General features: G+C 35.1%; 1 protein-coding gene across 1 annotated transcript in view; it reads right to left on the reverse strand.

Annotated features, from left to right (window-relative positions):
* LOC135217036 (uncharacterized) overlaps nucleotides 1–27500 on the reverse strand; it is a 383250-nt gene that overhangs the window by 110949 nt on the left and 244801 nt on the right. The gene's annotated exons all lie outside the window — the stretch shown is intronic.

Below are 27500 nucleotides of genomic sequence, written 5' to 3' on the forward strand. Positions count from 1 at the left end.
GTAATGATAGTCTTATGGGGCCCTGAATGAGGCTTTAATATTTCGTGTGAGTAAAGACGATAGTTTGAAATTACGGGGTGAATGCAACTATTTAGGCAATGATACATCTCGAGGAAAAAGAATGAAGGTATAACATCAGTACTGGTTATATTCAAACTGAAAATTCATCAAATTACAGAAGTCATCAGAATTATCTTACTTCAGTGGCCGCTTTAAAATTATTCCACGAGAGCAAAATAACAGGTACTGACAGGTGAACAATGGACCCATATCTGCACATCTTTTTCGTGTGTGTAAAGGTTTGATGACAAGAGAATACTGTTGATGTTATCCTGCAAATGTTAATGGTAGTGTCTAAGGAATAGAACAGGCAAGGCAACGGACTCCTAAGGATGCACTGGATCCGTTTCTTAATAGAGTAGTGTGATTCACGCACTTGTAAAACTAGTGATTATTGTAGAATTGCATTCGCTAAACATAATACTATCTTTTTTTTTAACATAATAGCACCGTCAGTTAAGGTATGGTATGATTTGCATCAAAGTTTGTTTTTAGAAATACTTGCTGATTCAAAATCCAGATACTCGAGGCTGTCCCCGAGATGCGGAAAAATAACAGGAATTTGTCGCAGGGGTCTGCGATGACGAATCGAGAAGATACGTTTTCATGATCGACATTGTGAAGGGGTTTGATGTTTTACGTCCCCAGCGACTGTCTGGTGACCTTATTAGCTTCATATCCTATAATTTACTGTTCTTTTTCTAATCACTTGTTTATGGAGCGGTCATGTTTATCGGCAATGTAAAATTCTCCTTTATATTTTCTATCTTTATGTACACCCAGTTACAAAAGCGGTGTCGCCCCGCCAAGCATGGCTCGGTGAAATCATGCCCTTCTTGTCCTGAAAGTGGCCCACGTTCAAACAACCAGTACGTAGTTAGAATGGTTCGAAAGGGAGGACGAGGGAAATCACGGTAAACACGCAAAGAAACGCAATATTGAATGAAATAATTATATGGCGAGAGAGAGAGAGCGAGAGAGAGAGAGAGAGAGAGAGAGAGAGAGAGAGAGAGAGCTTTTATTCCTGTTTAGTTGTTAATCTGACGGATATACTTGAGACATTCTGCTTTAAGAAACATATTATCATATACTTTTTGGAATATAATTATTATGAAATCTTATCACACTGTATTGTTTTTAATCGTTATCACATTTTCTAAATAAAAATGCCTTAGATATTGTTGGAACTGACTATTCATATTAATATTATTCAGACGAATATATCCTTTTTAATTATCCTATAAGCAGCTCTCTCTCTCTCTCTCTCTCTCTGTCCTCCGTCTTCTATCGTCTGGATTGATTATTTAAATAAGGGTGGATGTTTGATATGTTTTTTGGATGTGGCCAAGGATCACAACACCGTATATGGCTACTCTACCAACCTGAGTTAGGCTGTATCCATTTTTGCCCTAGATTGAATGGACTATAATTATATGCATTACCAATAATATACGAATCTGGTCACAAAGATGTTACACACCAGGTTTTGTAGCCGTGGGTTGTATAAGTCATCAAAGCATCAGTTTTGCAAGGATATTATTTTATTAATTAATCTATGCTAAGAACACATTACTGGATATGCTAATCTAGTAGTACAGTATTTGTATTTATGGCATAACTTAGTTCAGTTACCAGTATTGTGATGGGCCACTTGCCTCCACCCCCCACAACCATCTAGACTACTCATAGAAAGTATTTCAATATGCTATATTTCTTATATTATATTATATTTATATATCAGATCGGTCACGTCTTAGCTAACCCACACCGCCACCCCCTGCCCTCCGGCTCACGCTTGCTCACTCACTCCGCCTTTATTTGTGGCTTCAGCAGTAACGTCTAACACACCTTGTTGGTACTCCCCCTCCAAGATATTCAAGTAAGTAAGTATATCTTAGTTTTACCAGACCACTGAGCTGATTAACAGCTCTCCTAGGGCTGGCCCGAAGGATTAGATATTTTTACGTGACTAGGAATCAATTGATTACCTAGCAACGGGACCTACAGCTTATTGTGGGATCCGAACCACATTATATCGAGAAAGGTATTTCTATCACCAGAAATAAATTCCTCTGGTTCCGCGTTGGCCGGGCCGAGAATCGAACTCGGACCACCGAATTAGTAGCCGAGTGCGAAGTCCACTCGGCCAACATGGGACCAAGATATTCAAGAAACCCGCCACTTTCGATATCTCCTGTTCATTAGTCTTTTATATAGCCGTGCTTTTATTTTTTGCAATGAAAGGTTGTAAACATCTGGAAAATAAATGGCGTATGAAATACTGTCATCCGAGTATTATTTTACCTTCCAAAAAACATCCATCGGAACAATCTCATAATAACTGTAAGACCTTTAAATCCCGAACATGAGGAGGAGGTTTAGAAGGATATTTATAACAAGGTGGGTTAAAGGTGATGGGGGACAGGTGACATTGGGTAATCTTAGTTTAAGTCTTGACGGGTTCATTTATCAACATTTATAGCAGTTAATATCAATGATTCTAAGTCGCCATCACGACTGACACATAAAGTTATAGGGTTACTGAGATCATCTTTGTATATCTGGGTAATGTCTGTAACTATCGTTTACGTTATGAATCCTGGTTTTCACACGAGGTAACGTGCCACACACAGCCATGGACGAGCTGTATATAACGCCAGTGGTCTTGACAGTCGTGTTTGCACCCTTTGAGGTAGTAGTACATGGTCAACAGAGTTGCCTTTGTTTGCCTGCGCCATCCCTACAAACGTTGCAATAGAGAAGTATATAATACATAGATTATAGTGCACAACATTATGTTAGAACAGTTATTCCAAACGCATAGATAAACACAATGACCCCGAGTAACACTTACCTGAGTTTAGATAATCGTAATTACCAAATAAACCTCCACAAAGGCTGCAAACACGACTTTCAAGACCATGGCTGTGTGTGGCACGTTACCTCGTGTGAAAACCAGGATTCATAACGTAAACGATAGTTACAGACATTACCCAGATATACAAAGATGATTATGTGCCAGTCATGATGGCGACTTAGAATCATTGATATTAACTGCTATCAGTAAAGGTATTACTATCATTACCTTAGAAATGTTGATAAGCGAACCCGTCAAGACTTAAATTAAGGTCACCCAATGTCACCTGTCCATATCACCTTTAACCCCCACCTTGTTATAAATATCCTTCTATCACCGCACCTCCTCATATTCGGGATTCTAATGTCTTACAGTTATTATGAGATTGTTCTGATGGATGTTTTCTGGAAGGTAAAATAATACCCAGATGACAGTATTTCATGCGACATTTTTTTTCCAAATGCTTACAATGATTTTATTACAGAACATAAAACATGACTATGTAAAAGACCAATGAACAGGAGATATCGAAAGTGGTGGTTTTTTTTTAATAGCTTGGGGGGGGGAACACCAACGTGTTTTGGATATTAGCCACTGAAGCAATGAATAGAGGGGGAGTAGTGAGCAAGCGTTAGCCGGAGGGTGGGGAGGGGGGGGATGGCGATAGCGGGTGGGGGGATAATTAGCTACGACGTGACCGAGCTGACCAGGTCTAAAGACTATCACCAAATAATTTGAGACACTAAATAATATGTTAATAGTATACGGTTTTGCAACACCTACATACTTTATACCTCACCATCATTATGTTAATGCGCCGATGCACACACTTCACTACATTTCATTTCACATAATTTATTTTCAAAAATTGTTTCGGAAATAGTATAATAAATATTCTATAATATAAGAAATATAACAAATTGAAATACGTTCTATAAGTAGTCTAGATGGCTGTGAGGGGTGGAGCCAAGTGGCCCATCACACTCAAATACTGGTAACTCAAATAAGTTATGCCATAAATACAAATCCTGTACTACTAGATTAGCATATCCAATAATGTGTTATTAGCATAGATTAATCAATAAAATAATATCCTTGCAATACTGATTCTTTGATGACTTATAGAAACTACGGCTAAAAAACCTGGTGTTTAACATCTTTGCTACCAGATTCGTATATTATGGTAATGCATATAATTATAGTCCAGTCAATCTAGGGCAAAAATGGATACAGCCTAGCATAAGTTGGTAGAGTAGCCATATACGGTTTTGTGATCCTTGGCCACATCCAAATAACATATCAAACATCTACTAGTCAATCCAGGCGATATAAGACGGAGGACAGAGAGAGAGAGAGAGAGAGAGAGAGAGAGAGAGAGAGAGAGAGAGAGAGAGAGAGAGAGATAATACAGCTGCTTATAGGATAATAAAAAAAGGATATTTTCGTCTGAACTTTATATTAATATGATTTGTTAGTTCCAACAATATTTAAGGCATTTTTATTTAGAAAATGTGATAACGATTAAAAACAATACGATGTGATAAGATTTCATAATAATTATTTTCCATAAAATATATGATAACATGTTTCTTAATTAAAGCAGAATGTCTCAAGTATATCCGTCAGATTAATAAGTAAAGGGGAATAAAAGCTCTCTCTCTCTCTCTCTCTCTCTCTCTCTCTCTCTCTCTCTCTGTCCATATATATTTCATTTAATATTGCATTTCTTTGCGTGATTACCGTAATTTCCCTCCCCCTCCCTTTCGAACCATTCTAACCATGTACTGGTTGTTTGAACGTGGTCCACTTTCAGGGCAAGAAGGGCATGATTTCACCGAGTCAGGCCTGGCGGGGCGACACCGCTTTTGACATATATGTATGTATATTTTTGTGTTCTTGTGTGTATATATATATATATATGTGAGTATGTGTACATGTATGCGTAAGTGTATTTATATGTGCATATGTATGTATATATACACAAATATATATAGTATACAAATATACATATTTGTATATATATGTATATATTGACTGCTTCATCTTATGCATACTATTTTCGTTCTCCAGTTATCAGGCCATTAATAATCAGTTAGTGTTGAGTTCACTCCATCTCGGGATAACTTTGACCCCAAAGGAATTTCCCCTTCGGTACATATTTGAAAATATATCAATTCCGAGATAGAGCGAATTTAAATATTAAGGACTGTTGTAGCTCGAATGATATATAAATGAATCACGGTTCGATGTGATAATTATTCATATATATATATATATATATATATATATATATATATATATATTATATATATATATGTATATGTATATATATATATATATATATATATATATATATATATATATATATATATATGTATATATATTATAAAGGTCAAAGATAGTTAATTTTCATGCTCCTTAGCCAGGCAATTTCGTAATGTCTAGGCTAATATGTTATAAATCTCACAAGCTATTTTGTAATTCGGAAGCAAAAATAACGAAAAAGAGACATCAAGTCAGAGAAGTAAAAAGGTGAATCCATATTTACATCTTGAAAGAAAATGTTCTGAAATGAGACTGATAAACATAGACCACAGTTGATGGTCGAAAGCTTTAATCCTTTACTAGAGATATATATTTTAAACTACAAGAGGATTTTACTTCATTGTGGATTGTATCCCCATATTTAAATAAGTACTAAAGCCGCGAAGGAAACTGATTTATGGATAAGTAACCAGGAGTTAATGCAAAATGAATACAGAAAGGAACATGACATAAGAAAACAGTGGTTAAAAACAAAACGTAGTAAGACCCACGCCCATCACGAAAGGAAATAAAAAATGAACAAATGAAAGAAACTTGGCGGAAACGCACAAAGTGGCAACCAAAATGAGCCCGCAAAGAGGGAATGAAAATCCCAAAGAGCAATTGATCTCGATCGAAGACGACAAGGTGAGAGATAAAGTACAGCCCCGTCCAAAACTATGCGGTCCCCTGCGTGCTGTTCTGGGAGACACCGTGCATACGAGGAGACTTTTTCTCTAGGGTCGCTCAAGAGAAAACAAAAAAGGGTTGGGACTTTTCCATAGTTTCTGAATGTTTGGTTTTCCCTTGTTTTTATTTCTTTGTTGTATGCTATTCTTGGATTTCTTATTAATTCTGAATTCTACATAGAATTCTGAACGTTTCTTTTCTCCCGTGATTCTCCTTGTACTGATACTAGTTTTAAAAGTTCAAAACTTGTAAAGTTTCACAAGTACATTTCTCTTGGAGAATTCCTGATTTATGGCTGAAATACATTTCGTGTATGTTATCTGAGAGCCCCTCTTTTTTCAGGGCCATAAGTTCCAAAAACTGATTTAATGTAGAACTCGAGGCCTACTTCATTTCTTTGTCTGGAACTTCTCAAAGCTTTGAGTTATAGTATCTTCTTTGGTCATTACTCGCTTATCAATGATTTTTTATATACACACAAGAATACTTGTTCTTTCTCAGGTTTTGTTCTCAAAATTAAAAAGTCTTTTGATTCATTTCCATTATTCATTTTCTTCTTACTTCAGTTTCTTTGTCAGGATCATAATTGTTTTTCATCCCGCGTGTTTTATTTATTTTTTTTTTTACTGAATTTTAAAAATCTAATATTTTCTGACAATACTGAATCCTCTAAAACTTATAAATCAGAGTTATTTTGTATATTGTTTCTAAAATGTCCGAACATTAAAGAAATACACATCGTCTGTAACATCGGTATATCTGTTAATTACACTATTTTGAAATTCTGAAAGTGTACTACTTCTTGCGATTTAAACCTATTTCTAATTAAACATCACTTTCAAGTACTGCAACAATTTTCTTCTTTCCTTCATATTACTCGTACATCTAATGTGTGCTCTGCAATCCCTTTGCAAGGTAAGTATTAAAAAATTCAGTTTTTTTATGCAAAACTAAAGTGATAAATAACTGACACTCAACTTCTGGAGCCCAAGGTAACACTTAACAAAGTAATTTTGCATCTTTACAGACTAGACTAACATACAAAAAACAAATTTGCATTACGGCAACGGTGTTCAGTTACTACTTGCTCTTTTGGAAAAAAAAGTAAAAACAAGTGCCTAAATTTCTTCGGCGCAATCGAGTTTTCTGTACAGCCGCTACATCGTATAATCAAGGCCACCGAAAATACTATATCTGTCTTTCGGTGGTCTAGGTATAATGTTGTATGAGCCGGGGCCAATGAAACTTATACTAGGGCCGATGGTGGACTGTCCTATATCGTTGCCAGGACTACGATTATGGCTCACTTTAACCTTAAAATAAAAACTGCTGAGGCTAGAGGGCTGCAATTTGGTTTGCTTGATGATTGGAGCGTGGATGATCAATATACCAATTTGCAGCCCTCTAGCCTTCGTACTTTTTAAGATCTGAGGGAGGGCAGAGAAAGAGAGGACAGAAAGAAGTGCGGACAGGAAAAGTGCGGACAAACAGACAAACCCGGCACAATATTTCTTTTCAGAAAACTAAAATTAGATATGCAATGTACCAAACGCTGGACTACTTCTGAGACAGCATTTAACGGACAGGACATCTAATGCTGGTATACCCGCTACCAGCTGACGACCAAGAAATTCCGATGGCTCTTATATTAAGGTGATTTTACTGCTTCTTCTTTCAGAAATTTTGGCGCTTCTTACGCTTGGTCGCCGTAAATGACGGCACAACTCATTTGAAGATAGACGAAATTCTTGTGCTACTAATACGTGACGACAAGACATTGGTAACGCTTGACTGCAAAATAAATATGCTGTTACAATTTCATGACAATAAGCTATATCTCCTTCTGTCACCAGACGCCGAGGGAATATTACTACTCTCCAAATTTGTCGATAATAAAATGTCGCTTCTGTCAAGGAGAATACGGGAAGGTTTGGCACCAAAGGAGAGGGGCGCAAATTCAGATCTTTTCAGAATGACAACGATCAATAGTTAATACAGTTAGCAGCAGTCAAATAAACAAATAATTTACCATACATGTTAATAAATAATGCATATGATAACAAATACCGTATCGCATTCAAATTTCAGCTTTCAATGGGTCGTACTAAACTCATTACCTACGGGTCGGACTGTGAAGCAATTTGTAATTGAATATGAGCGACTACCTTGTTTGAGAGAATAAAGTCTATTAATTGCTAATCTAAATATACTTTTTTCTATTGGTACCTAGTATGTGAACAATAATAATAAACTTTAAACAGCAAAGCGACATAATGCACTTCATATATCAAAAGTACGTTGTAACTGCAAAATATTTGGAGGCTCGGGTACAACAACAACAACAACAACAACAACAATGATAATAATAATAATAATAATAATAATGATAATAATAATAATAATAATAATAATAATAATAATAATAATAATAATGAAGTTCAACCTGAAATAGTTATAAATTCATAAAACTGAAAAGATGCTGAAATTTGTGGCAAGATTGAACTACGTTGAAGCACTTCCAATACTACGCGATCCTTACAGTACCGTAAATGAACAGCTCCGAGGTGACAGAGGCCCTTGTGTTGTACAAAAAATGAAAGAGAAGTGAAAACACGAAAATTCTTCTTGTTCAAAAAACCCGACATCATCCAGAAGTCGCCGTGAGTCATAACACACACAAGTCCCCACGAATACCTAAGTCAATTAACTCAACAACAGGAAAGGTAAAAAGAAATGACAAAAAGCGAATGAAAGAGAGAAAGGGAGAGAAAATCCCCTTCTCCTAATTACAAGGTAGCGTTTTCAAAATTAGTTGGACGGCCTCGGGCACTCTTCATTATTTCTGGCGGTATATTTCCCATCGTTCCTATTTTTTTTCTTTTTTATTGTTTTTTTCGACCCAGGCGGGACCCTAATAATAATGTAAATATTTAGCTCCGGTGAAATGAGAGCTCACACTTCTATTTTCATTAAAATAACCACATTGTCCCTTTTTTTATTTTCATTTTTCTTTGGCTCAACCGTTTGATTTATGCAGCATTCAGTCGTTTCAATTTGCGTTATAAGTTCCGAAAGATATGAGATTAATAGACCTGGTAAGGTAAATGAATTAGGTTCTTTGTTCCAAATTGTTCTTAAAACTCCATCTACTGTTTCTCCGTAACTTTAGACTGCTACTTCCTTTTCTAGTACATTTGCATACTCAATTTAAATGTTCATTCCAGCCTATTTTCAAAATTTTTTGAGAGACATTTATTTTACTGATGCGTTCACCGATGTCCCGCAACGCAATTCCTGTCCTTAGCTTCATGTTAACAATATGCATTTTTGGCATTACTTACAGAAATACCCCTGTAGACAATATATTCTTCTGGCACTCTTAGGCGCAATTACCGAGTTTTCTTCCTAAGACTTCACAAAACATTTCTTTCTCTTTTTAATAATCGTTTGTTGTCACATTGGTGAATCGTCTACTTATTAAATTCCCTTGGTCAGTGGAAAAATATTCCCATGATTTTATTTTATTTTATTAATTTGTGAACGGTGGAGTTTGCGACCCTGCTATGCCTTAAAATTCTTCTGCCCGTGATTTGGGTGGCGTGTGTTAAGGCGATATCTATCGTCACAGTTATTTCTCTTCATAAAATATCATTTGATTTTTCCATCGCTTTAAATATGTGTATTAGTTATTCTGTATTATATCTTTTATGAACACTTTCTTTTCCTGGCTATGTACTCTTCCCAGTCACACATTTAGTTTTGCGCTCCCTCTTTAATCATATCTAAATATCAACAGAAAACCCTTTTTTTTTTTTTCCACTAAGAAAACCATGTCTGCCTTTCTCACTGTAACCTTCTCTTACTTCCACTCTTGTACCTGAACATGCAACAAATGCTGACATAAGCTTTAAAAGCTTTGTGGACCAAAAAATTTAAATCTTGACTCTGCGTGAATCTAAATTTGTTTAGCAGTCGATGATGCTTTCCATAGTTTTCAGTGATGTCTTTAACAATATTAACTTCGAATATTTGATTTCGTTCCACATGTCACTAGACGAGAGAGAGAGAGAGAGAGAGAGAGAGAGAGAGAGAGAGAGAGAGAGATTAAATGATAAACTGTCTAGCGCGCTAGATTACTGCAAGCAAGGCAAATAAACAAGTGAACTATCTCAGTAAAAGAGTTATTAAATGAGTGTTTGAAAGGGCGAATAAGTCGTACAATGCAGATAGGATGCTTGATTTTCACCCATCTCTCGTCATAGATGAAATCCCCCTAATAGGTCTTTAGGTCTACTGTTTCTGCTCATCAATGTGTGGTTAAGTAAGCACGTGCCTCGAGGGCCTTAGGTTCATTTGACTTTAACTACAGCTTGAAGTGTATTTCATTGCAGCCTAGGTAACGGGAGAGAAAATGCTTCTCAGGTGTCAATGCAACTGATTTCACATCAATGTTACATCACCACAATCAAAGTTTACTGCTCAGAGTTACAAATTAAAAACAAAGGGAAATTTAAGGGTACGATTAATTTTCCCTTCCGAAACCTTATTGCAAATCTGTATAAAATTACACCATCCCAGCGAACTAACTATATGCCTGGGATATGGTTGAAAAGTATGAAGAAATTTTCTCGGTCTTTATTGATATAAAACTAATGCAGCCCCACCCCAAGCATAATTAGGCGTAAATTCTACATGAACGTTAGAATGTTTCTAGTATATAGTGGATGATTACAAAGTTAATGAGAAACTCAATCTGGATCAAGATACAAAAATCCCAAGAGCAGATGACTTTCTTTCACTTGAAGAGTATCATATTGCTTTAGGAGAACTATAATTTTTAATTAAACAATACTAGCACGTGGAACTTCTTTGAATTGAAAAATGAAGGGATTTATAGAGAGAGAGAGAGAGAGAGAGAGAGAGAGAGAGAGAGAGAGAGAGAGAGAGAGAAGCCAAGGGTCGTTTTGGAATGTCCTTTTAGGGCAGTAATTCGAAGATGGTCAAGCGACATGAAATTCGTCCACTATGTTCAGTGTTGCTATGCAAACTAACGCGACGTCCCGGACCCAGGAGAGTCAGTCGCCTAAATCCATCTACCTGGCTGGAGCCGCCGGCTAAAAGTAGTGTGAAAATTAGGAATTTATTCATAATTGTTGATTTACTCTTTTGGGTGATATCGACAAATGTGGATACATTGATATATTGCATTAGATAATTATAATCTTATTTTGAGAAATCGAAATTCATGTTGCCCCATCTTTAAATACCAACCAGAAGAATTCGGTTTTCAATTAGCACTCATATTTCTTAGAATCATAGTTGTTACTAAAATCATAACTGGCTGATACAGAATATTTGTTTGAATTATTTAAGACAATCGGCTTAATTATACTTTTTCGGTTCTTCAAGACAAGAGAAAGCAAGAATTTCTGTTGCTGTTTCATACGGTCATCTGCGATAGGTTTTGTGGCTATTCAAGATCGTTGACGGCCGCAGATTTTGTGGGTTTAAGATGATCGATAACAGAGTGTAGTACTGCTAAAAATTGCGATCAAATGCACGAGGTTTTGTGGATATTGAAAATTATTAACTGGAGGAAGTTTTACGATTGTCAAATGTGATCACGAGTAGGATATTTAGCGCAATTTCAAGATGACGGACTGCATATTCTGTGGTATTTAAGAGAGACTGCCAGACGGGAATTCCAGGGAGCATTTGAATAACATTAACTGCGGGAGTTTTCTTGGCTACACGAGATGATCAGCTAGAGGAGATTTCCAGGCTAATGAAAACGACCAACGTATGAGATTTGTAACTTCAAGACGATTGTTTGTAGGAGAACTGTTGCTTAATCGAGACAATCGGTTTCAGGAGATACTGCGGCTACCCAAGAACCGACCGCAGGAACATTTAGTTGCTGTTTAAAATGCCAGAGTGCAAGAGGTTTTAAGAATAATCAAAGCAGTGGACTGCTGTAGGGTTTCCTTTTTGCTATCAAGATGAGCGACTGCGGAAGCTTTCGAGGCACTTCAGAATAATGAAATTCTGGAGATTCGTGGCTAATGAACCTCACTGACTGCAGGAGGGTTTGAAGTTATTTATGAATATTAAATACTGGAAGTTTAGTTATGACTCAAGACAATCTACTAACGCATGTTTTGTGGCTATTCATGACAACTGATGGCGGAAAGTTTTGCTGCTATATAATAATATAATAATCGACTGGCGGAGATTATCTGCCAGTTCGAGAATGTATACTGATCGAGGTCTTGTGAATAATGAAACTAGTCGAATACAGAAGATTTTGTGGCTGCTCTTGACAATAGACTGAAGGAGGTTTTGTGATAATTCAAAACCATAGACAAAAGGATGTCATGTGGTTAGAAAGACAATTTACTGTAGGAAGTCTTGTGGCTGTTTGCGTCAATCGATTGTCTGAAGCTTTGTGACTTTTCTAATTGACAGATTGAAGTATATTTTGTTTCCATCTAATATGATTGACTGCAAAAGATGTTACTATTATTCAAAATGAACGCCTGTGTGAGATTATACTACTACTCAAGACGACCATCTTCGGGAAATTATGTGGCTGTTGGAGATGGCTGACTGCCGGAGGAGCTTTCCTTACACTGTTTATATCACTGTTTATACCAGCAGCTTCAACCTTTTGCTCACCATTTTCGTTCAACATTTAAGTTCAACTCCAGTAAACGAAAGTTGGCTCCACCATCGCTTTATACATTGTCACTTTTGTTTCTAAAGACAAGCCGAGTCTCCTCATAATCATTCGCACTACTTACATCTCTTGCTTCGTCAAAATTGCGGACCATATCAGCTATTATATTACCATCATCCATCACATTTACACCCAAATACTTATATGAATGAAAACCTTCCATTCTCCTGTCATCCATAGTGACATTCAATGTTCGATTTTAGTCATTTCCATTTTCCCCCATTTCTTTACTGTGGGTTGCATGTCCTCTCAGTTTTCTCTTCTTGCACACACGTAACTCCTTCACTTAGTTTCTGCAATATCTCTTTACTGTGCCAATCAGCACAGTATCATCGGGAAGTATCCATCATTCCTCACTCTATTCACTATCCATTCACTTACCCTACAACTTTGCACCTACAGTTGTAGTTATTTGTTTCTACTTTTCTATATTTGTCAAAGTATTTATAGCCATAAATATCAGCAAAGCCTATTTTGATGCAGAATGTAATCCATCATATGAAATAAATGAATCTAAAATTAAAAATACACAATACAAAAATAACGTTTTTGTCCCTTTAGCGCCTTTATTACTTTTCCTCATGTTAATTAAACGTTCTTCATTAATTCCCAAGGCTCTTAAAGGAATGATTTGTTTCATTTTCTGTGTATATTTCAGAGTGAAGGTATAGGAAAGTGTTGAAGGTCATATTTACAGAAATGACTAACATCGTTGAAACTTCAGTCTTGTCTTATTTTATTTCAACGACAGTTTTCCTGTTGGGACTTTATCCTCCCTTTATTTTTCTGATCGCCTTTCGAAATGCTACCAAAAGCACATAAAGGTTAGGGCTGACTGTTGTTGGCTAAAATATAATCTTTTTTGCCTCACTTTTATGAACTCTACATGTGGTTGACATTTGAAAAAGTATGGGTACACCATACTTAGGTACTGATTATAGAGCTGTATGTGTCGTGGTCAGGGAATACAGTACAATAAGTAGTCGATAGTGAGGGATCTTTCGTGGTCTCTATCAGGATTCCGAAATTGTGGAAATAAATCGCTCAAGAGGATTGTGAAAAGAAAAATGAAGAGATCGTAAAGAATTCCTTTGCACAATATGTACACACACACACACACACACACACACACACACACACACACATATGTATATACTATGTGTGTGTGTATGTGTGTTTGTATGCGATTTATTTCACACTCTCAGAATCCTGATTAACAGCACGTAAGATGTTTCACTATCGACTACTTATTATATTAATATTCCCTGACCTCAACACATATAGCTCTATAATCAGTACCTAAGTATGGTGTACCTATACATTTTCAACAGTCAACCATATTTGTATTCATACAGGTGAGGCATAAAAGATGATTTTTTTCCAACAATAGTTAGCCCTAACCTTTAAATGCTTTAGGCATAATTTTTAAAGGTAATCTGTGTGTCCGTGTGTGTGCGTGTGTGTGTACATACTGTGCAAACAAATTCTAAACAATCTCTTCATTTTTATTTTCACAATCCTCTTGATAGATATAATCGTATGAACTTTTCATCAAACATTCGAATTTGAGAAGAGCTTGGAAAAGAAGAATCCTTTTGATGAGGAAACTGAAGAATTTCAATTAACGAGTATTAGGCAGAATGAGAACAAAATATCTAAGTTAGCTTGACTAAAATAATCGTTATTCGTTTTATAAATTTCATTACAATTTCTGATTTTGGGTGAAAAATTAGATTTCCTAAGATGTACTTGTTGCGCCTTCCGTCGTTTACCGAAGGATTTTGCTACACGCTACATTTCGTCATCGGTTGTTGGTATCTTGAATAATTTTGCAGTCTATATACAATTTATTACTTCGCGCATTCGTCTGTTATTCCTTTTTCGACGGAAAAGGAATAGGGCTTAATTAAAAAAAAAACAGGAAGATATACTTCCGAAAAGAGGAAAGTTTATAAAAGTTCGAGAAAACCAGATGACACAAAGTGGATTCCAAAGTTTGCCAATAGATAGAAAACTTTATCCTACGATTACGATATAAATCTAAGGTGATAACCTCTTGGACAAATTTCTTCTCTGGAAAAATATCTCCAGTAATCAACCATTTAAAGTAGTTCTCTCACCTTTTACTTTGGTGTCCAGTCATGACTTTCAACTCTTTTCAATGTGCATTTTGGGAATGATGTTATTAAGTGGCGAAGAGTCATGCTTGTGATTAGAAGCACTGTCAGGTATTTCTAATGGATATATACAAGACTATAAGTGTTTACTTACAAGCATAAATACTATATATGTATATATATACATATATATATGTATTATATATATATATATATATATATATATATATATATATATATATATATATATATATTCCGTTGTATTCCACATAGGAAAATGAAAAAGGTATGTGTCAGAAAATGCCCAACAGTTTCGTCCTCCAATGGAACTCTTCTTGGAGCGTTTATTAAGGAAAGAGATAAAGTTTACAGTGCATGTAGCCAAGAAAGGCCTAACGTTTTTAAACATACAGTTACCAAAAACTAGTAGTTTGAGCTACAAACTATTCAGCAGTAATATAATAACAAAACAAGAATAGCAGTTGAACAAATGAAAAATACCAAAATATTTAACGAGGTAATACATCCATTTGAAACAGCATAACATACCAATTTGTACTGACGTTTCATGACATGTAAGATAAAAGGATTTAATTTATACAAACCAGGCAATAAACTAAAACTTTTTCCTTTGCTGTGAACAATGCAAGCTGTCTCTATCAAATTTCTTTCAATAAAGCCTGTGATCTTAAACAAAATCTTTGATCCGAGCCAGTCAATCGGTACATTACACATACACATACTACTATGAATACATAAAGCATTGCTTGTATTGTTTGTGCGAATATCATATTTATGATTTAAAATGCGTTTTTCGAGTGTCTTCCCAGATTGTCCAATATAAAAACTACCGCACTTGCATGGGATCTTATATGTGGCTCCTTTATTGTTTTCTGGACTATTACGAATTAAAGTTTTTCCAGTGGTGCTAGGATATGAAAAAGTTGTACTTAAACCAAGTAACCTTAGGGGGTAGACTATAGATTCTAATGTGGGATGGTTTGGGAAACGTATAAAATCCAATTTTCTGTTTTTCTCCTCATATGAATAAAATGTTTTTCGTGTTAACTATAGACTGTAATCAATATCTTCCCATTTAAAATTATTTTCAATACCAACTTGATAGATAAATTCTAATTACTCATTGATAAATTCCTGACTGCAGATATGAAGAGCTCTGAGAAACATTGATCATAATGCTGAGAGTTTTACTTCTACTTTGTGTGAGGAGAAATTGTTAATAATAAGATTTTTATTAGTAGGTTTTCTGTGTATTTTAAACTTGTAGTTAGAACTGTAACATCCAAAAATGAGATAACACCATTGTCTTCTTCGTCAACCGTAAAAGTTATGGAGGGAACTAAATTACTGAGGTCTCTTAAAATCTTCTGAATGTCAGTAGAAGTTTTCAGTACCGCAAATACATCGTCAACATATCTAACCCAGAATACAATATCTGCCATAACTGAATTAGCTATTCTAGACTCATAAATTTCCATGTAAATATTTGATAATAATGGGGACAAGCAATTACCCATCTGCATTCCAAATTTTTGTCGGCAAAGTTTGGCATTAAAAATAAAACAAGTGTCAACCACGCACAGTCTGATTAGTTCTAAAATTACATGATTAGGCAGATATATGACATGCTTATTTAGTTCGCTATTTAAAAATTCTAAGACGTCGTTGACAGGTACACCAGTGAACAGACTTTTAACGTCAAAGCTTACCATTATTTCATCATCTTTTGGAGTTTTCCTGATTAATCTGTTAACAAAATCTAAATTATTTTCAACATGAGAATCAGATATTGTACCTACAAGTGGTTGCCATAATATTACTAAGAACTTATAAAGTTTGTAAGACACTGAACCAAAAGTACTAATTATAGGACGTAATGGCTGTCCTCCTTTTTGGGTTTTAACAGTACCATACAAATAGGGAAGTCTAGCATTTACAGTACTAAACGTGGTAACCATATCCTGATTGTTCCCAAATATCTTTCTTAATCTTTTATGAAACTACAAGTTTAAAATACACAGAAAACCTACTAATAAAAATCTTATTATTAACAATTACTCCTCACACAAAGTAGAAATAAAACTCTCACCATTATGATCAATGTTTCTCAGAGCTCTTCATATCTGCAGTCAGGAATTTATCAATGAGTAATTAGAATTTATATATCAAGTTGGTATTGAAAATAATTTTAAATGGGAAGATATTGATTACAGTCTAAAGTTAGCACGAAAAACATTTTATTCATATGAGGAGAAAAACAGAAAACTGGATTTTATACGTTTCCCATACCATCCCACATTAGAATCTATAGTCTACCCCCTAAGGTTACTTGGTTTTAGTACAAATTTTTCATATCCTAGCACCATTGGAAAAACTTTAATTCGTAATAGTCCAGAAAACAATGAAAGAGTCATATATAAGATCCCATTTAAGTGCGGTAGTGTTTATATTGGACAATCTGGGAAGACACTCGAAAAACGCATTTTAAATCATAAATATGATATTCGCACAAACAATACAAGCAATGCTTTATGTGTTCATAGTAGTATGTGTATGTGTAATGTACCGATTGACTGGTTCGGATCAAAGAGTTTGTTTAAGATCACAGGCTTTATTGAAAGAAATTTGATAGAGACAGCTTGCATTGTTAACAGCAAAGGAAAATTTTTTTATTCATCGCCTGGTTTGTATAAATTAGATCCTTTTATCTTACATGTCATGAAACGTCAGTACAAATTGGATAATGTTATCCATTAAATATCATATAGTATACGCTTGTTAATATGCAATGTATGTTATGCTGTTTCAAATGTATGTATTACCTCGTTAGATATTTTGGTATTTTTTATTTGTTCAACTGCTATTCTTGTTTTGTTATTATATTACTGCTGAATAGTTTGTAGCTCAAACTACTAGTTTTTGGTAACTATGTTTAAAAACGTTAGGCCTTTCTTGGCTACATGCACTATAAACTTTATCTTTTTCCTTAATAAACGCTCTAAGAAGAGGTCCATTGGAGGACGAAACTGTTGGGCATTTTCTGACACATACCTTTTTCATTCTCTTATGTGGAATACAACGGAATATATATATATATATATATATATATATATATATATATATATATATATATATATATATGCGTGTGTGTGTATGTGTGTGCGTGTGTATGTGTGTCTATTTGGCTGTTTCCCTTAACACGGACACCGCTAAATATATTGATATATTCCATTATCTTAGTGTTTCTCCAGAATAAAACAGGTAATTGTCGAGTCAAATCCGCACTTTAACCATTGGATCGAGTACTGAATCCCTGTACACAAAATTCCTGTACACAAAACTTCAGTGTTAACCGCTTCAAACAACGTCCATCAATATACGTTGAACCTTATATGCAATCTGCGCCAGCTACCTCGTTCAAGCCCTTCCTGTATATTCTGTCCTTTTTTTCAACACCGTGACACATTCACTCCATTTGCGTCTTCCTCACCTCATCCAACGCGCCCCCCTCACCTTCGCCTAAAACTTCAGAATTATTCATCCTTTTTATCAAAGTATAGACCTTCATTTATTCCACATGGCCAAACCGTATTAACACACTGACCTGCCCAAATTGCATGATCTTTTTTGGGTGTTTAGAACACGTAAACTGTCTCCTTTAACGTTAAGATATCACACATTTTCTTTCATGACAAACGTTTGGTCCACACACCCTCGTCTTTCTCGAAGCCCAGAGTCCATCTGTTAACTGCCTTACTTTCTCAATCAAATCCTACCCTACATCGTTCCTGATATATGAAGCAATGTTATATCCCTATAAATCTTACAATTCTTTCTGTCAGATTTACCCTAAACAAAGGAACAATTCTTTTGTGACCTTTGTTTACCCCAGATATACCTTGCCTGCTAAGCTCAGCCACTCATGACCCAATCATTAGAGTGCAGCAACTCGCTTGCCCCTCTGCAAGCATTCTCTAACTCACACTAACTTTCCGCGCTTGCATCATTCAGCTCTGCTCTTTTGCTGTTCTTCACATTCCACGTTGTTTCAAAACGTATATTTCATTAACCTTTCTTCATTTTCATCTTTTGTTCAAGATGCCCTAACTCCTGCCTTCCAGGTCCAAAACCTCTTTAGCACCACGTTGACCTTTTCATATTTTATATCATTCACTGTTATCTTTCCCTGTTGTGCCTCTAATTTAACACAACCCTCTAAATAATCCCGAATTTCATTTCCTCTTCACTAGTCTGGCTTTCTTCATTCTCTGTATATATGCAAAACTCCTCGACTTCCTTTAGTCATAGTCTTTATTATTACTGTGATTTTAGTAATTATTCATAGCTGCTAACCATTTATGAACTTTCAATACTTCAGCTACATCATCCCATTTCCAAGTATGCATCTAACCACAACAGCTCACTTCTACAATCATCATTACCATCTTCACGAGAAATTGCCAAATTTAGCCGTCAAAACCAGTCGAGAGAGTCAACAGAAGAAAAATGCCAATTACCCATACGCTCATTCACCACCTGAACACTCCGTGTCTTGGTTATTCTTTTACTCCGCCGCCATTTCTGTCCACACATTTTTCAGGAGATTGCCATGTCAGTGATGCTCCTGCTTCTGATGGGGATTTCCTTTTCATTCAGACATGGTGCTCGATGTTTTTCAAAACTAAGAACTGAGAGAGAGTTAAGAATAGACGCCATGCAAGGGCCTTCTCTTCTGGGTTTACAGGAATTCGACTTCAAGGGCCATTCTCGCAGGCGTCCTTGCTGCTGTGTAATATTTAACACTCGGGTTATGTTTGTCTGTCTGCACACATGCATGTACGCACGCAAACATTCATATAATATATATATATATATATATATATTATTATATATGCACACATGTATGTACGCACGGACAAATTTATTTATATATATATAAATATATATATAATATATATATATATATATATATATATATATATATATATATATAAGTATGTATGCATGTATGTAAGTATCACTTACACGCAAGAAACCCGTGATGACTACTGGTATTTAAACATGGAAAAAATGGTAACACCGATCTCTCATAACTAAGAGGTTTTTATGAGGACTCACAATATGAACACGCCTCAAAGGTCGGGTTTCGATTGATTTAGGAGAATAGGATATGATATCACGTTTCTTTATTGATTGCAAGTCTGTTGCCTTCAGCAGTAAGTTATTTACTTAAAAATAAGTCAACTGCGAAAGGTTGCACCCATACTGAGGAAGGCATGTGCCTATAAACAACATTCCAAAAGAATCGAAAGCTCCACGACAACCGAAAGACACATGCATGCATACATATGTAAACACACACACATATATATGTATATGTATGTATATATATATATATATATATATATATATATATATATAAAACCAAAAATATTTCTTGATACTGAATTCACTACGTTAAGAATACCTTGCACCCACGTGAATGATCATTTCGACGGTCTACCATTATATTTAAACCCTACGGAGCAGATTCGAATCCTGGTCAAGACAGGACCACTTATCAGTTATAATTTCTTCTCGTAGGTGATTTTCAAGCTATTGTAAACTCGGCATTAACTAACATACCTGAAGTGATATTTATGAGTGTGAAGCATTCATACTTTTACATATATATATATATATATATATATATATATATATATATATATATATATATATATATATATATATATGTATGTATGTTTGTGTGCTGCGAAATAAAACAAAATAGCGAATGTAATAGAAAGAAAACAGAAGAAAGAATCCGGCCAAGCTACCAACCAAAAGAGTAGTTAAATATGATGTGTATTTTCCGCAGCTATTGCCTTCTTGCGTGATCATCCATTGCACCTGTGATGGACCATTTTCATGCAAGTAATCTTTGCTCTCTTGCTTTATTTTCATGCTTTTATTCATATATTATTTACTTTTTATATTCTACATACAAATACACTCACAAACACAAAGACATATATATATATCATACATATATATATATATAGTAATAATATATATATTATATAATATATATTATATATATATATATATTTTGATATATTAGGCAAGTACAACTACGATGTTCAGCTTCACTACTTGTATAACTGCTCGACCTGTGCGTTGTGATATATATATATATATATATATATATATATATATATATATATATATATATATATATATATATATAGTAAATAAAGTACAATGAAAGAAGTCAAACAAGCACACTGCTTGTACAGTTGTGAACCGAGGCGCCGCTTGTGATTATATTTTTCGTACCCAGAAAATAACTCTACGTTTGCTGTAGCTTTTAGTTATTTCAAGGAATGGCCTTCAACGCATAAAATGCGGGTAAGTCAATTGGATGTGGTGACTTGATGGCCTTAATATTAAGAAGCCCCTTAACTCTTTCTTTCTACCTCAACTGAATAGATGGCTGAAAAGGACCGATAGCATAAGGACAGCATTGCATCGCTGCTATGGAGTGAACGGAGATGAAGTGACATAGAAAGAAATAACTTGAAAAGAACCGCATTGCTCTCAGCACTGTCGAATAAGGAAACAAAGGAAACAAGGGAATATGTGTTTCATATAGAAGAGAGACTAGGAAAATAGTCAGCAGGATGAGCATGACAAACTTTTCGTCCAATTCCTCAAGTCTTGAAAGAGCTATTTGAAATTTGCAATCTTTCCAAGATAAATTTATTGCCAAGATAAATTCGAAGCCATTGCAACACAAATCTTGAATCACATTTTTAGTAAGATGTTAGAATTAGATGTAAGAGTACACTGAGAGTCTGGATTTAACACACTTTTTATTTATTTTTTTAATTTATTTTAATCTGCTTACACTGAATCTAACTCGGTTACAGAATTCTCACTTGATACTATTCTATATTTTTGTAGTTGGTGAAAAGTAATTTGAATTAGAATAAGGGCGGCAGACCGAAACACTGACAAAGGAGGGTCTGAGAGTTCTATTTAAAGAAAGAAAAGAAAAGAAAGAAAGAAAGAAAAAAAAATATATATATATATATATAGAGGGAGAGAGAGAGAGAGAGAGAGAGAGAGAGAGAGAGAGATCAGATAATGAGAGATCATATATAGTATGCATAACTCAGTCTTAGCGCCAATCCTGCGCCCCGGTTAAAGCATACTTTGAGAGGATAATCAAATCTCCTTCTCTTGAGACTTAACGAGTGACGGGTTAAATAAAAGTAATTGACATTGCGATTGTCATTTGTTAAACAATGCAGTTTATTTCAATTATATCTGCTAACTGTCCTTTATCATATCTGGGATTTTATTGCTACTACGTTTGAGTGAATTGATTTCTTATCATTGTTCCTAGAACATTATCGACATTAACTAGTATTCTTGAAAGTCGTTCGAATTTTTAATATAAATTATTATCTCTGCTAATTATAACTGATATGCCCACTTTTTTAATATTACATATAATTTCTGCATCGTATCTTCACAGGGTTAAACTCAGACATTTAGAAACTTGCGAATTTGTTAAATAAACGAAGACTGATTTTGGTTCCCTTTTTATTAAGCCATTCTTCAACTAATAACTAGTATACCTAAATTAGTAATGTATGCTCCCATTCCTCTGGCTCATTTCAGAAATCTTAAAGTGCAATAATTTCAAGCATCAGCATTATGTATTCTAAGGAGTGTATACGACAGATTTCATGAATATGTCGGATTCCCAAACTGGAATAAATCACGTTATGGATTCCTTTCAGAAAACAACATATTAGAAGTCATAGCAAACACTGGAAATGGTTACTACAGAGGTCGCGACAGAAATATTCAGAATTTTACTCCTCAACATGACAGGGGAAATTGTTAAAAGGCTTAGAGGTGAATTCATTGATTTTAGAAAAGACGGAAGTCGCCTAGATTAAATATTCATATCAAACAAAACGTTTTGGGCTGCGATGCATGATCTTTAGAAATCCAGTTCTGATGGCTCTTGTTGATTACGAAAGGACGTTCACTGATGTTTTTGAGGATGGCTCTACGACACTGGAACTGCAAATTTCAAATGGCTCTTTCAAGACATGATCAATTGGACGTAAGGTTTGTCATGTTCATCCTGATTTCTATTTTGTTAGTCTCTCTTCTATATGAAATTCCTAATTGAAATCATCTATAAGCTAAATATATACAGAGATAATGCTGATGGAGTTTTGGAAATAAATTTTGAGTAAATAGCTGTATTTTCTAGGGATGTGCTATGTCACCTTTGCGTTTGCCCTCTTCTCATGGCTTTTGTGTTTTAGGTTCTGTGTTAATGACAGACTTGAACAATTAAGGAAACATAGATTACTGTATTTTAGTGTGCAAAATACCACAAACATTAACAAACTTTCTTAATAGAATGTATAAATATCTACTGATAGGAATAAACACAATTCTTGGAAAAACATTAAAATTCAGGGCACTGCTTGCACAAAAGGAAGAAGTAATACGAAATTGATGAAATATAAATAAAGCTTCACTTTCCAAATGCTCAAAAAACTGAATACCGTTAAATAGAAACATGAGAAGAACAATAAAAGAACTGAAGTTAATGAAAGGGAATGTATCTGACTCACAAATATGAAGAGTCAAAAGAATTTTATTACATCAAATTATAAAAAATCAAATGCATACGTAATGTCAGTAAAAATAAATTTAGTTTATTATCTATATACATATATAGGTGTGTATGTATGTATGTATGTATGTATGTATGTATGGATGTATGTATGTATGTGTGTGTGTATTTACCTCAGCATATCAACTAAGGTAAAACGATGAGCCGGACTAGTAACAAAATTAACTATCTTTACTTCGATGTCCCTATTACAGGAATTTATCCTGACGAGGTCCGGATTGCGAGTTACCTGTCTCTAAACACAGAGACTCCGCTGAAGCGTAACTAGCGTAACATTTGCAAATTTCTCTATGAATATTACATAGGCGTAGGCAATCCCCTGGGATGCACGGCTTATTGATAACCTAAGGGCCGTGTAGGGGGAAGCGGTTACGAAAGTGTAGGAAGATTTTGCTCCTGTAAGAGTATGGTTAAAAGACTTGATAAATTCGTGGTCCACATAGTTGCTCTCTTTTATTTTAACTGGCTTCTTGTATGCTTGTATTTGTTTAAGTGTTCTCTCATATCCTAAATTATTTATCCGATGATATCTAGAAAAACATAAGTGTTTTGAATAATTATACTCTATGAAAATATGGGCACAAGAGAGTATGGTGCACAAAAATTGTTTTATATATATATACATACACACACACACACACACACACACACACACACACACACACACATATATATATATATATATATATATATATATATATATATATATATATATATATGGTTGTGTGTGTGTGTGTGTGTGTGTGTGTGTGTGTTGAAAGAGATTCGGCAATACAACTATTGCACAAATAAACTAACCTATGCACACATACATTCATGAAATGTATAAAACTGAGACCAGTATAGAATTAAATTTTAAAGCTTTACATTTTCTATATATATATATATATATATATATATATATATATATATATATATATATATATTTATATTCATATACAAAGCTTAAAATTTCAGTTCTACTCAGGTATCAGTTTCACGTCTGTCTGAATTGACGATTCATGCTTTTGCTTAATTCCTTCCCATTTCCTATTTATGATAGTTCATGAATCAATGTAACAGTAGTCTTTCCCCGTTTGTTGTTTCCTAGGCAGAGGACTGATCATTGCCTAGAGACCCACCAAGCACTCATGTTTTCAGTGCCCGTTACTCCTCTTTACCCAAGTGACACCTAGAGGAACGAGGGAATTGTTGCTGATGTTTTATCTGTAGGACTATGCGGCCCGCCATCCTCTAAAAAAACTCCATTCCTAGCTCACAGAAACAGTAAAGGTTGAGTGCCAGTGAAAATCAATCTCAGTGTTGTTTACATACAGAGGTTTTCAGCAAGGAACGACATTTTGAAGAGTTGATTAAGAATCTGCGTGCTAGTCTGTCAAAAGCAATAAAAATGATCTGCACCGGATATGAATAAATTGCTTGCATTTAATTAGTTTAACAATAGACAGAATTATAGACTTTCACACCTATTAACTTTAAAGAGGTAGGTAGACTCTTAAAGGGTTATTTCATTAACTATAATGGATTGTGCCATTGCTCTAATGACGGAGAAATTATCCGTAATGTGACTGCCTACGTTAGTCCATAAAAATCATTATTAACGAGAGAGGTCTTCTTTGGAGGCAAGTACAAGGTAAAGTGTTCTGTTGTTATGCCCTAACTTTTGCCTTGGAACTAAAAACATTGATTATTAACCGCTATGATAAAATTCGAAATTTTACCGGAATTTTCGTGGGGTTTTGTTCCCATTTGAAGGATGGTGACGACAATAGCATTTATATTCTTTCGTAGTATAATACTTGAATCACTCTGGTATTCCCAAGGCGTCCTCTTGTATATTAAAATAAACTGGACTACGTTTCTATTCTCCCTTTAAAGTTGAATAAGCGGTTCAAATCTTCTCTCAATTATTTGAAGAAAGGAATATCGAGACCATCACGGACTCCGGCGAGAGTACGACGCCTGTCTTATTATTTATATCTTCCTGACCGTTAGGAAAACTACTGTAGAATTAAATTCTACATTTTCTAACTAACTTTGAAATGTTATGAAAGTATGAAACAATGAGTATGGCTACGGAAAACTGGTAAGCATACTTTCTCCTCAAACTAATGAATTGGATATTGAAGAAAGGGAATAAATAAATTTGCGCATAGGCACTCTTCTTCATCGATTGCAAGGAGCTGGAGCAACGTTCTCCGGCTAACCGGAAGCAAAGCAACATTCAAGAGGGTAGATTTGTTACTTGATGGGGAAGTGATGTAATATTACTGATGGGGAAAGATGCAGACTTAAATGCTGATTAGTAGGCAACCGTAAATATGAAGCTGAAGATAACTGTATTTGCTCACATTTATAACAGCTAGAGTGAATAACTTAACCACTGAAAATAATGATACAGTTCCACAAGCTATTTCATCTCAGTGTTATGAGGAGAAATAAGCACCAGCCCTTTATTGTAGATGTCATTATTAGCAGTGAGGGGACTAGTCATAGCACTAGGTATCCCATATTCCCTTTTCAGTGGCATCCCTCTTTTCTATCTTAGTTGTGAGGACACAATGTCAATCTTTTGGTTATTGTAACATTTTTGCTTTATTGACGTCTGGGTTTATTGTGTACTTTACATTTTAATAAAGCGTGTATGCACTAAACAATGTATGATAAATGCATGACGCCAGTAATGACGTTTGCATAATGGTCAGGTTTACTTTATTGCCAGGAATGACTTAGGGGGCGCAACACTAAAGACTTCCGGGGGATCCATTCGCACGGATTTATGCAATTCTGGTATTTATACCGTTCTTTGAATTATTTCACACATACGTACATGCACACACACGAACACACATACACTCATATATATATATAGAAAGAGTAAAACCAGCACTTGTACATAAAACATCCTTTATTTTGTTATGACTACCGGTTTCGGAGTAACTGTCTCCATCATCAGGTCTATAGCAACACAGAAAGAAAAAAAAAGGAAAAATCACTAAATTACAATCGATCATTAGAATGCAGTAATGTTACACAAAGGTTACATTGCATATATATATATAAAAGGGTAATGTTCAAGCATAAAAAAAGGAAAGGAAGCAATATTAAAAGAAGTAAATACCTGCATCACGAAGGTATACAAACATACGCACTAAAGATTAAAACACAGCATCTCCGTGGACCTCTCGTTGTTACTGAGGGAAGGTTTCAACTTAAAAGTGTAGAGAGAGACTTTCTACTATTGCCAGCTCCATGGGGGCCACTCGACTAGAGAGAATGGAAAATGATTCTAAGCTTAGAGGGTGATCACTATTTTCTGCGTGATCTCGTATGGCACTGAATGGTGGTTTTGCAAAAAGCCTGTTTGTCTTGACCGATCTTCCTCTATATATATATGTGTGTGTACTTACATGTATATACACATATAGATAGATAGATAGATAGATAGATAGATAGATAGATAGATAGATATATAAATAGATAGGTAGATAGATAGATAGCATATACAACTTTCCAGCTTTATCTCAGGGACAATGAAACACTGAACGAGAATCCTGACTAGTTTCGATTCTATATCTAAGCTCAGATATACAGTAGAAAGAGGTCAGGAATCACATCCATTGTTTTCAATTCCCTTGTGGTAAAGCTATGCGTATAAATCACTTATGAGTGTGATTATATTCACACATACATACACATATGCGTTTGTGTACCTGCGGGTGCGCTCGTCAACTTACGTATTCCTTTGTGTATGTGTGTGTGTGTGTGTCTGTGTAGTAAGCGAGAGGGAGCGAACAACGTCTTTAAGAAACGAATAACATTGACAGCCAGACGGACAGTACCATCAGACGAACTAGAATCGGAACGCCGTCAGTTTCCCCAGCTGAGGAGCTGCCCACCGAAGCGTTAAAGGAATTCCTACGCAGAAGTGCATCTCGAGAGCTGTAACCATTCCAGGAGCATCCCCAAAATAAATCTTTTTCATCTTGCGCTCTGCTGATGCTGCAGCCA

Source organism: Macrobrachium nipponense, chromosome 7, assembly GCF_015104395.2.
Source record: "Macrobrachium nipponense isolate FS-2020 chromosome 7, ASM1510439v2, whole genome shotgun sequence".
NCBI lineage: Eukaryota > Metazoa > Arthropoda > Malacostraca > Decapoda > Palaemonidae > Macrobrachium > Macrobrachium nipponense.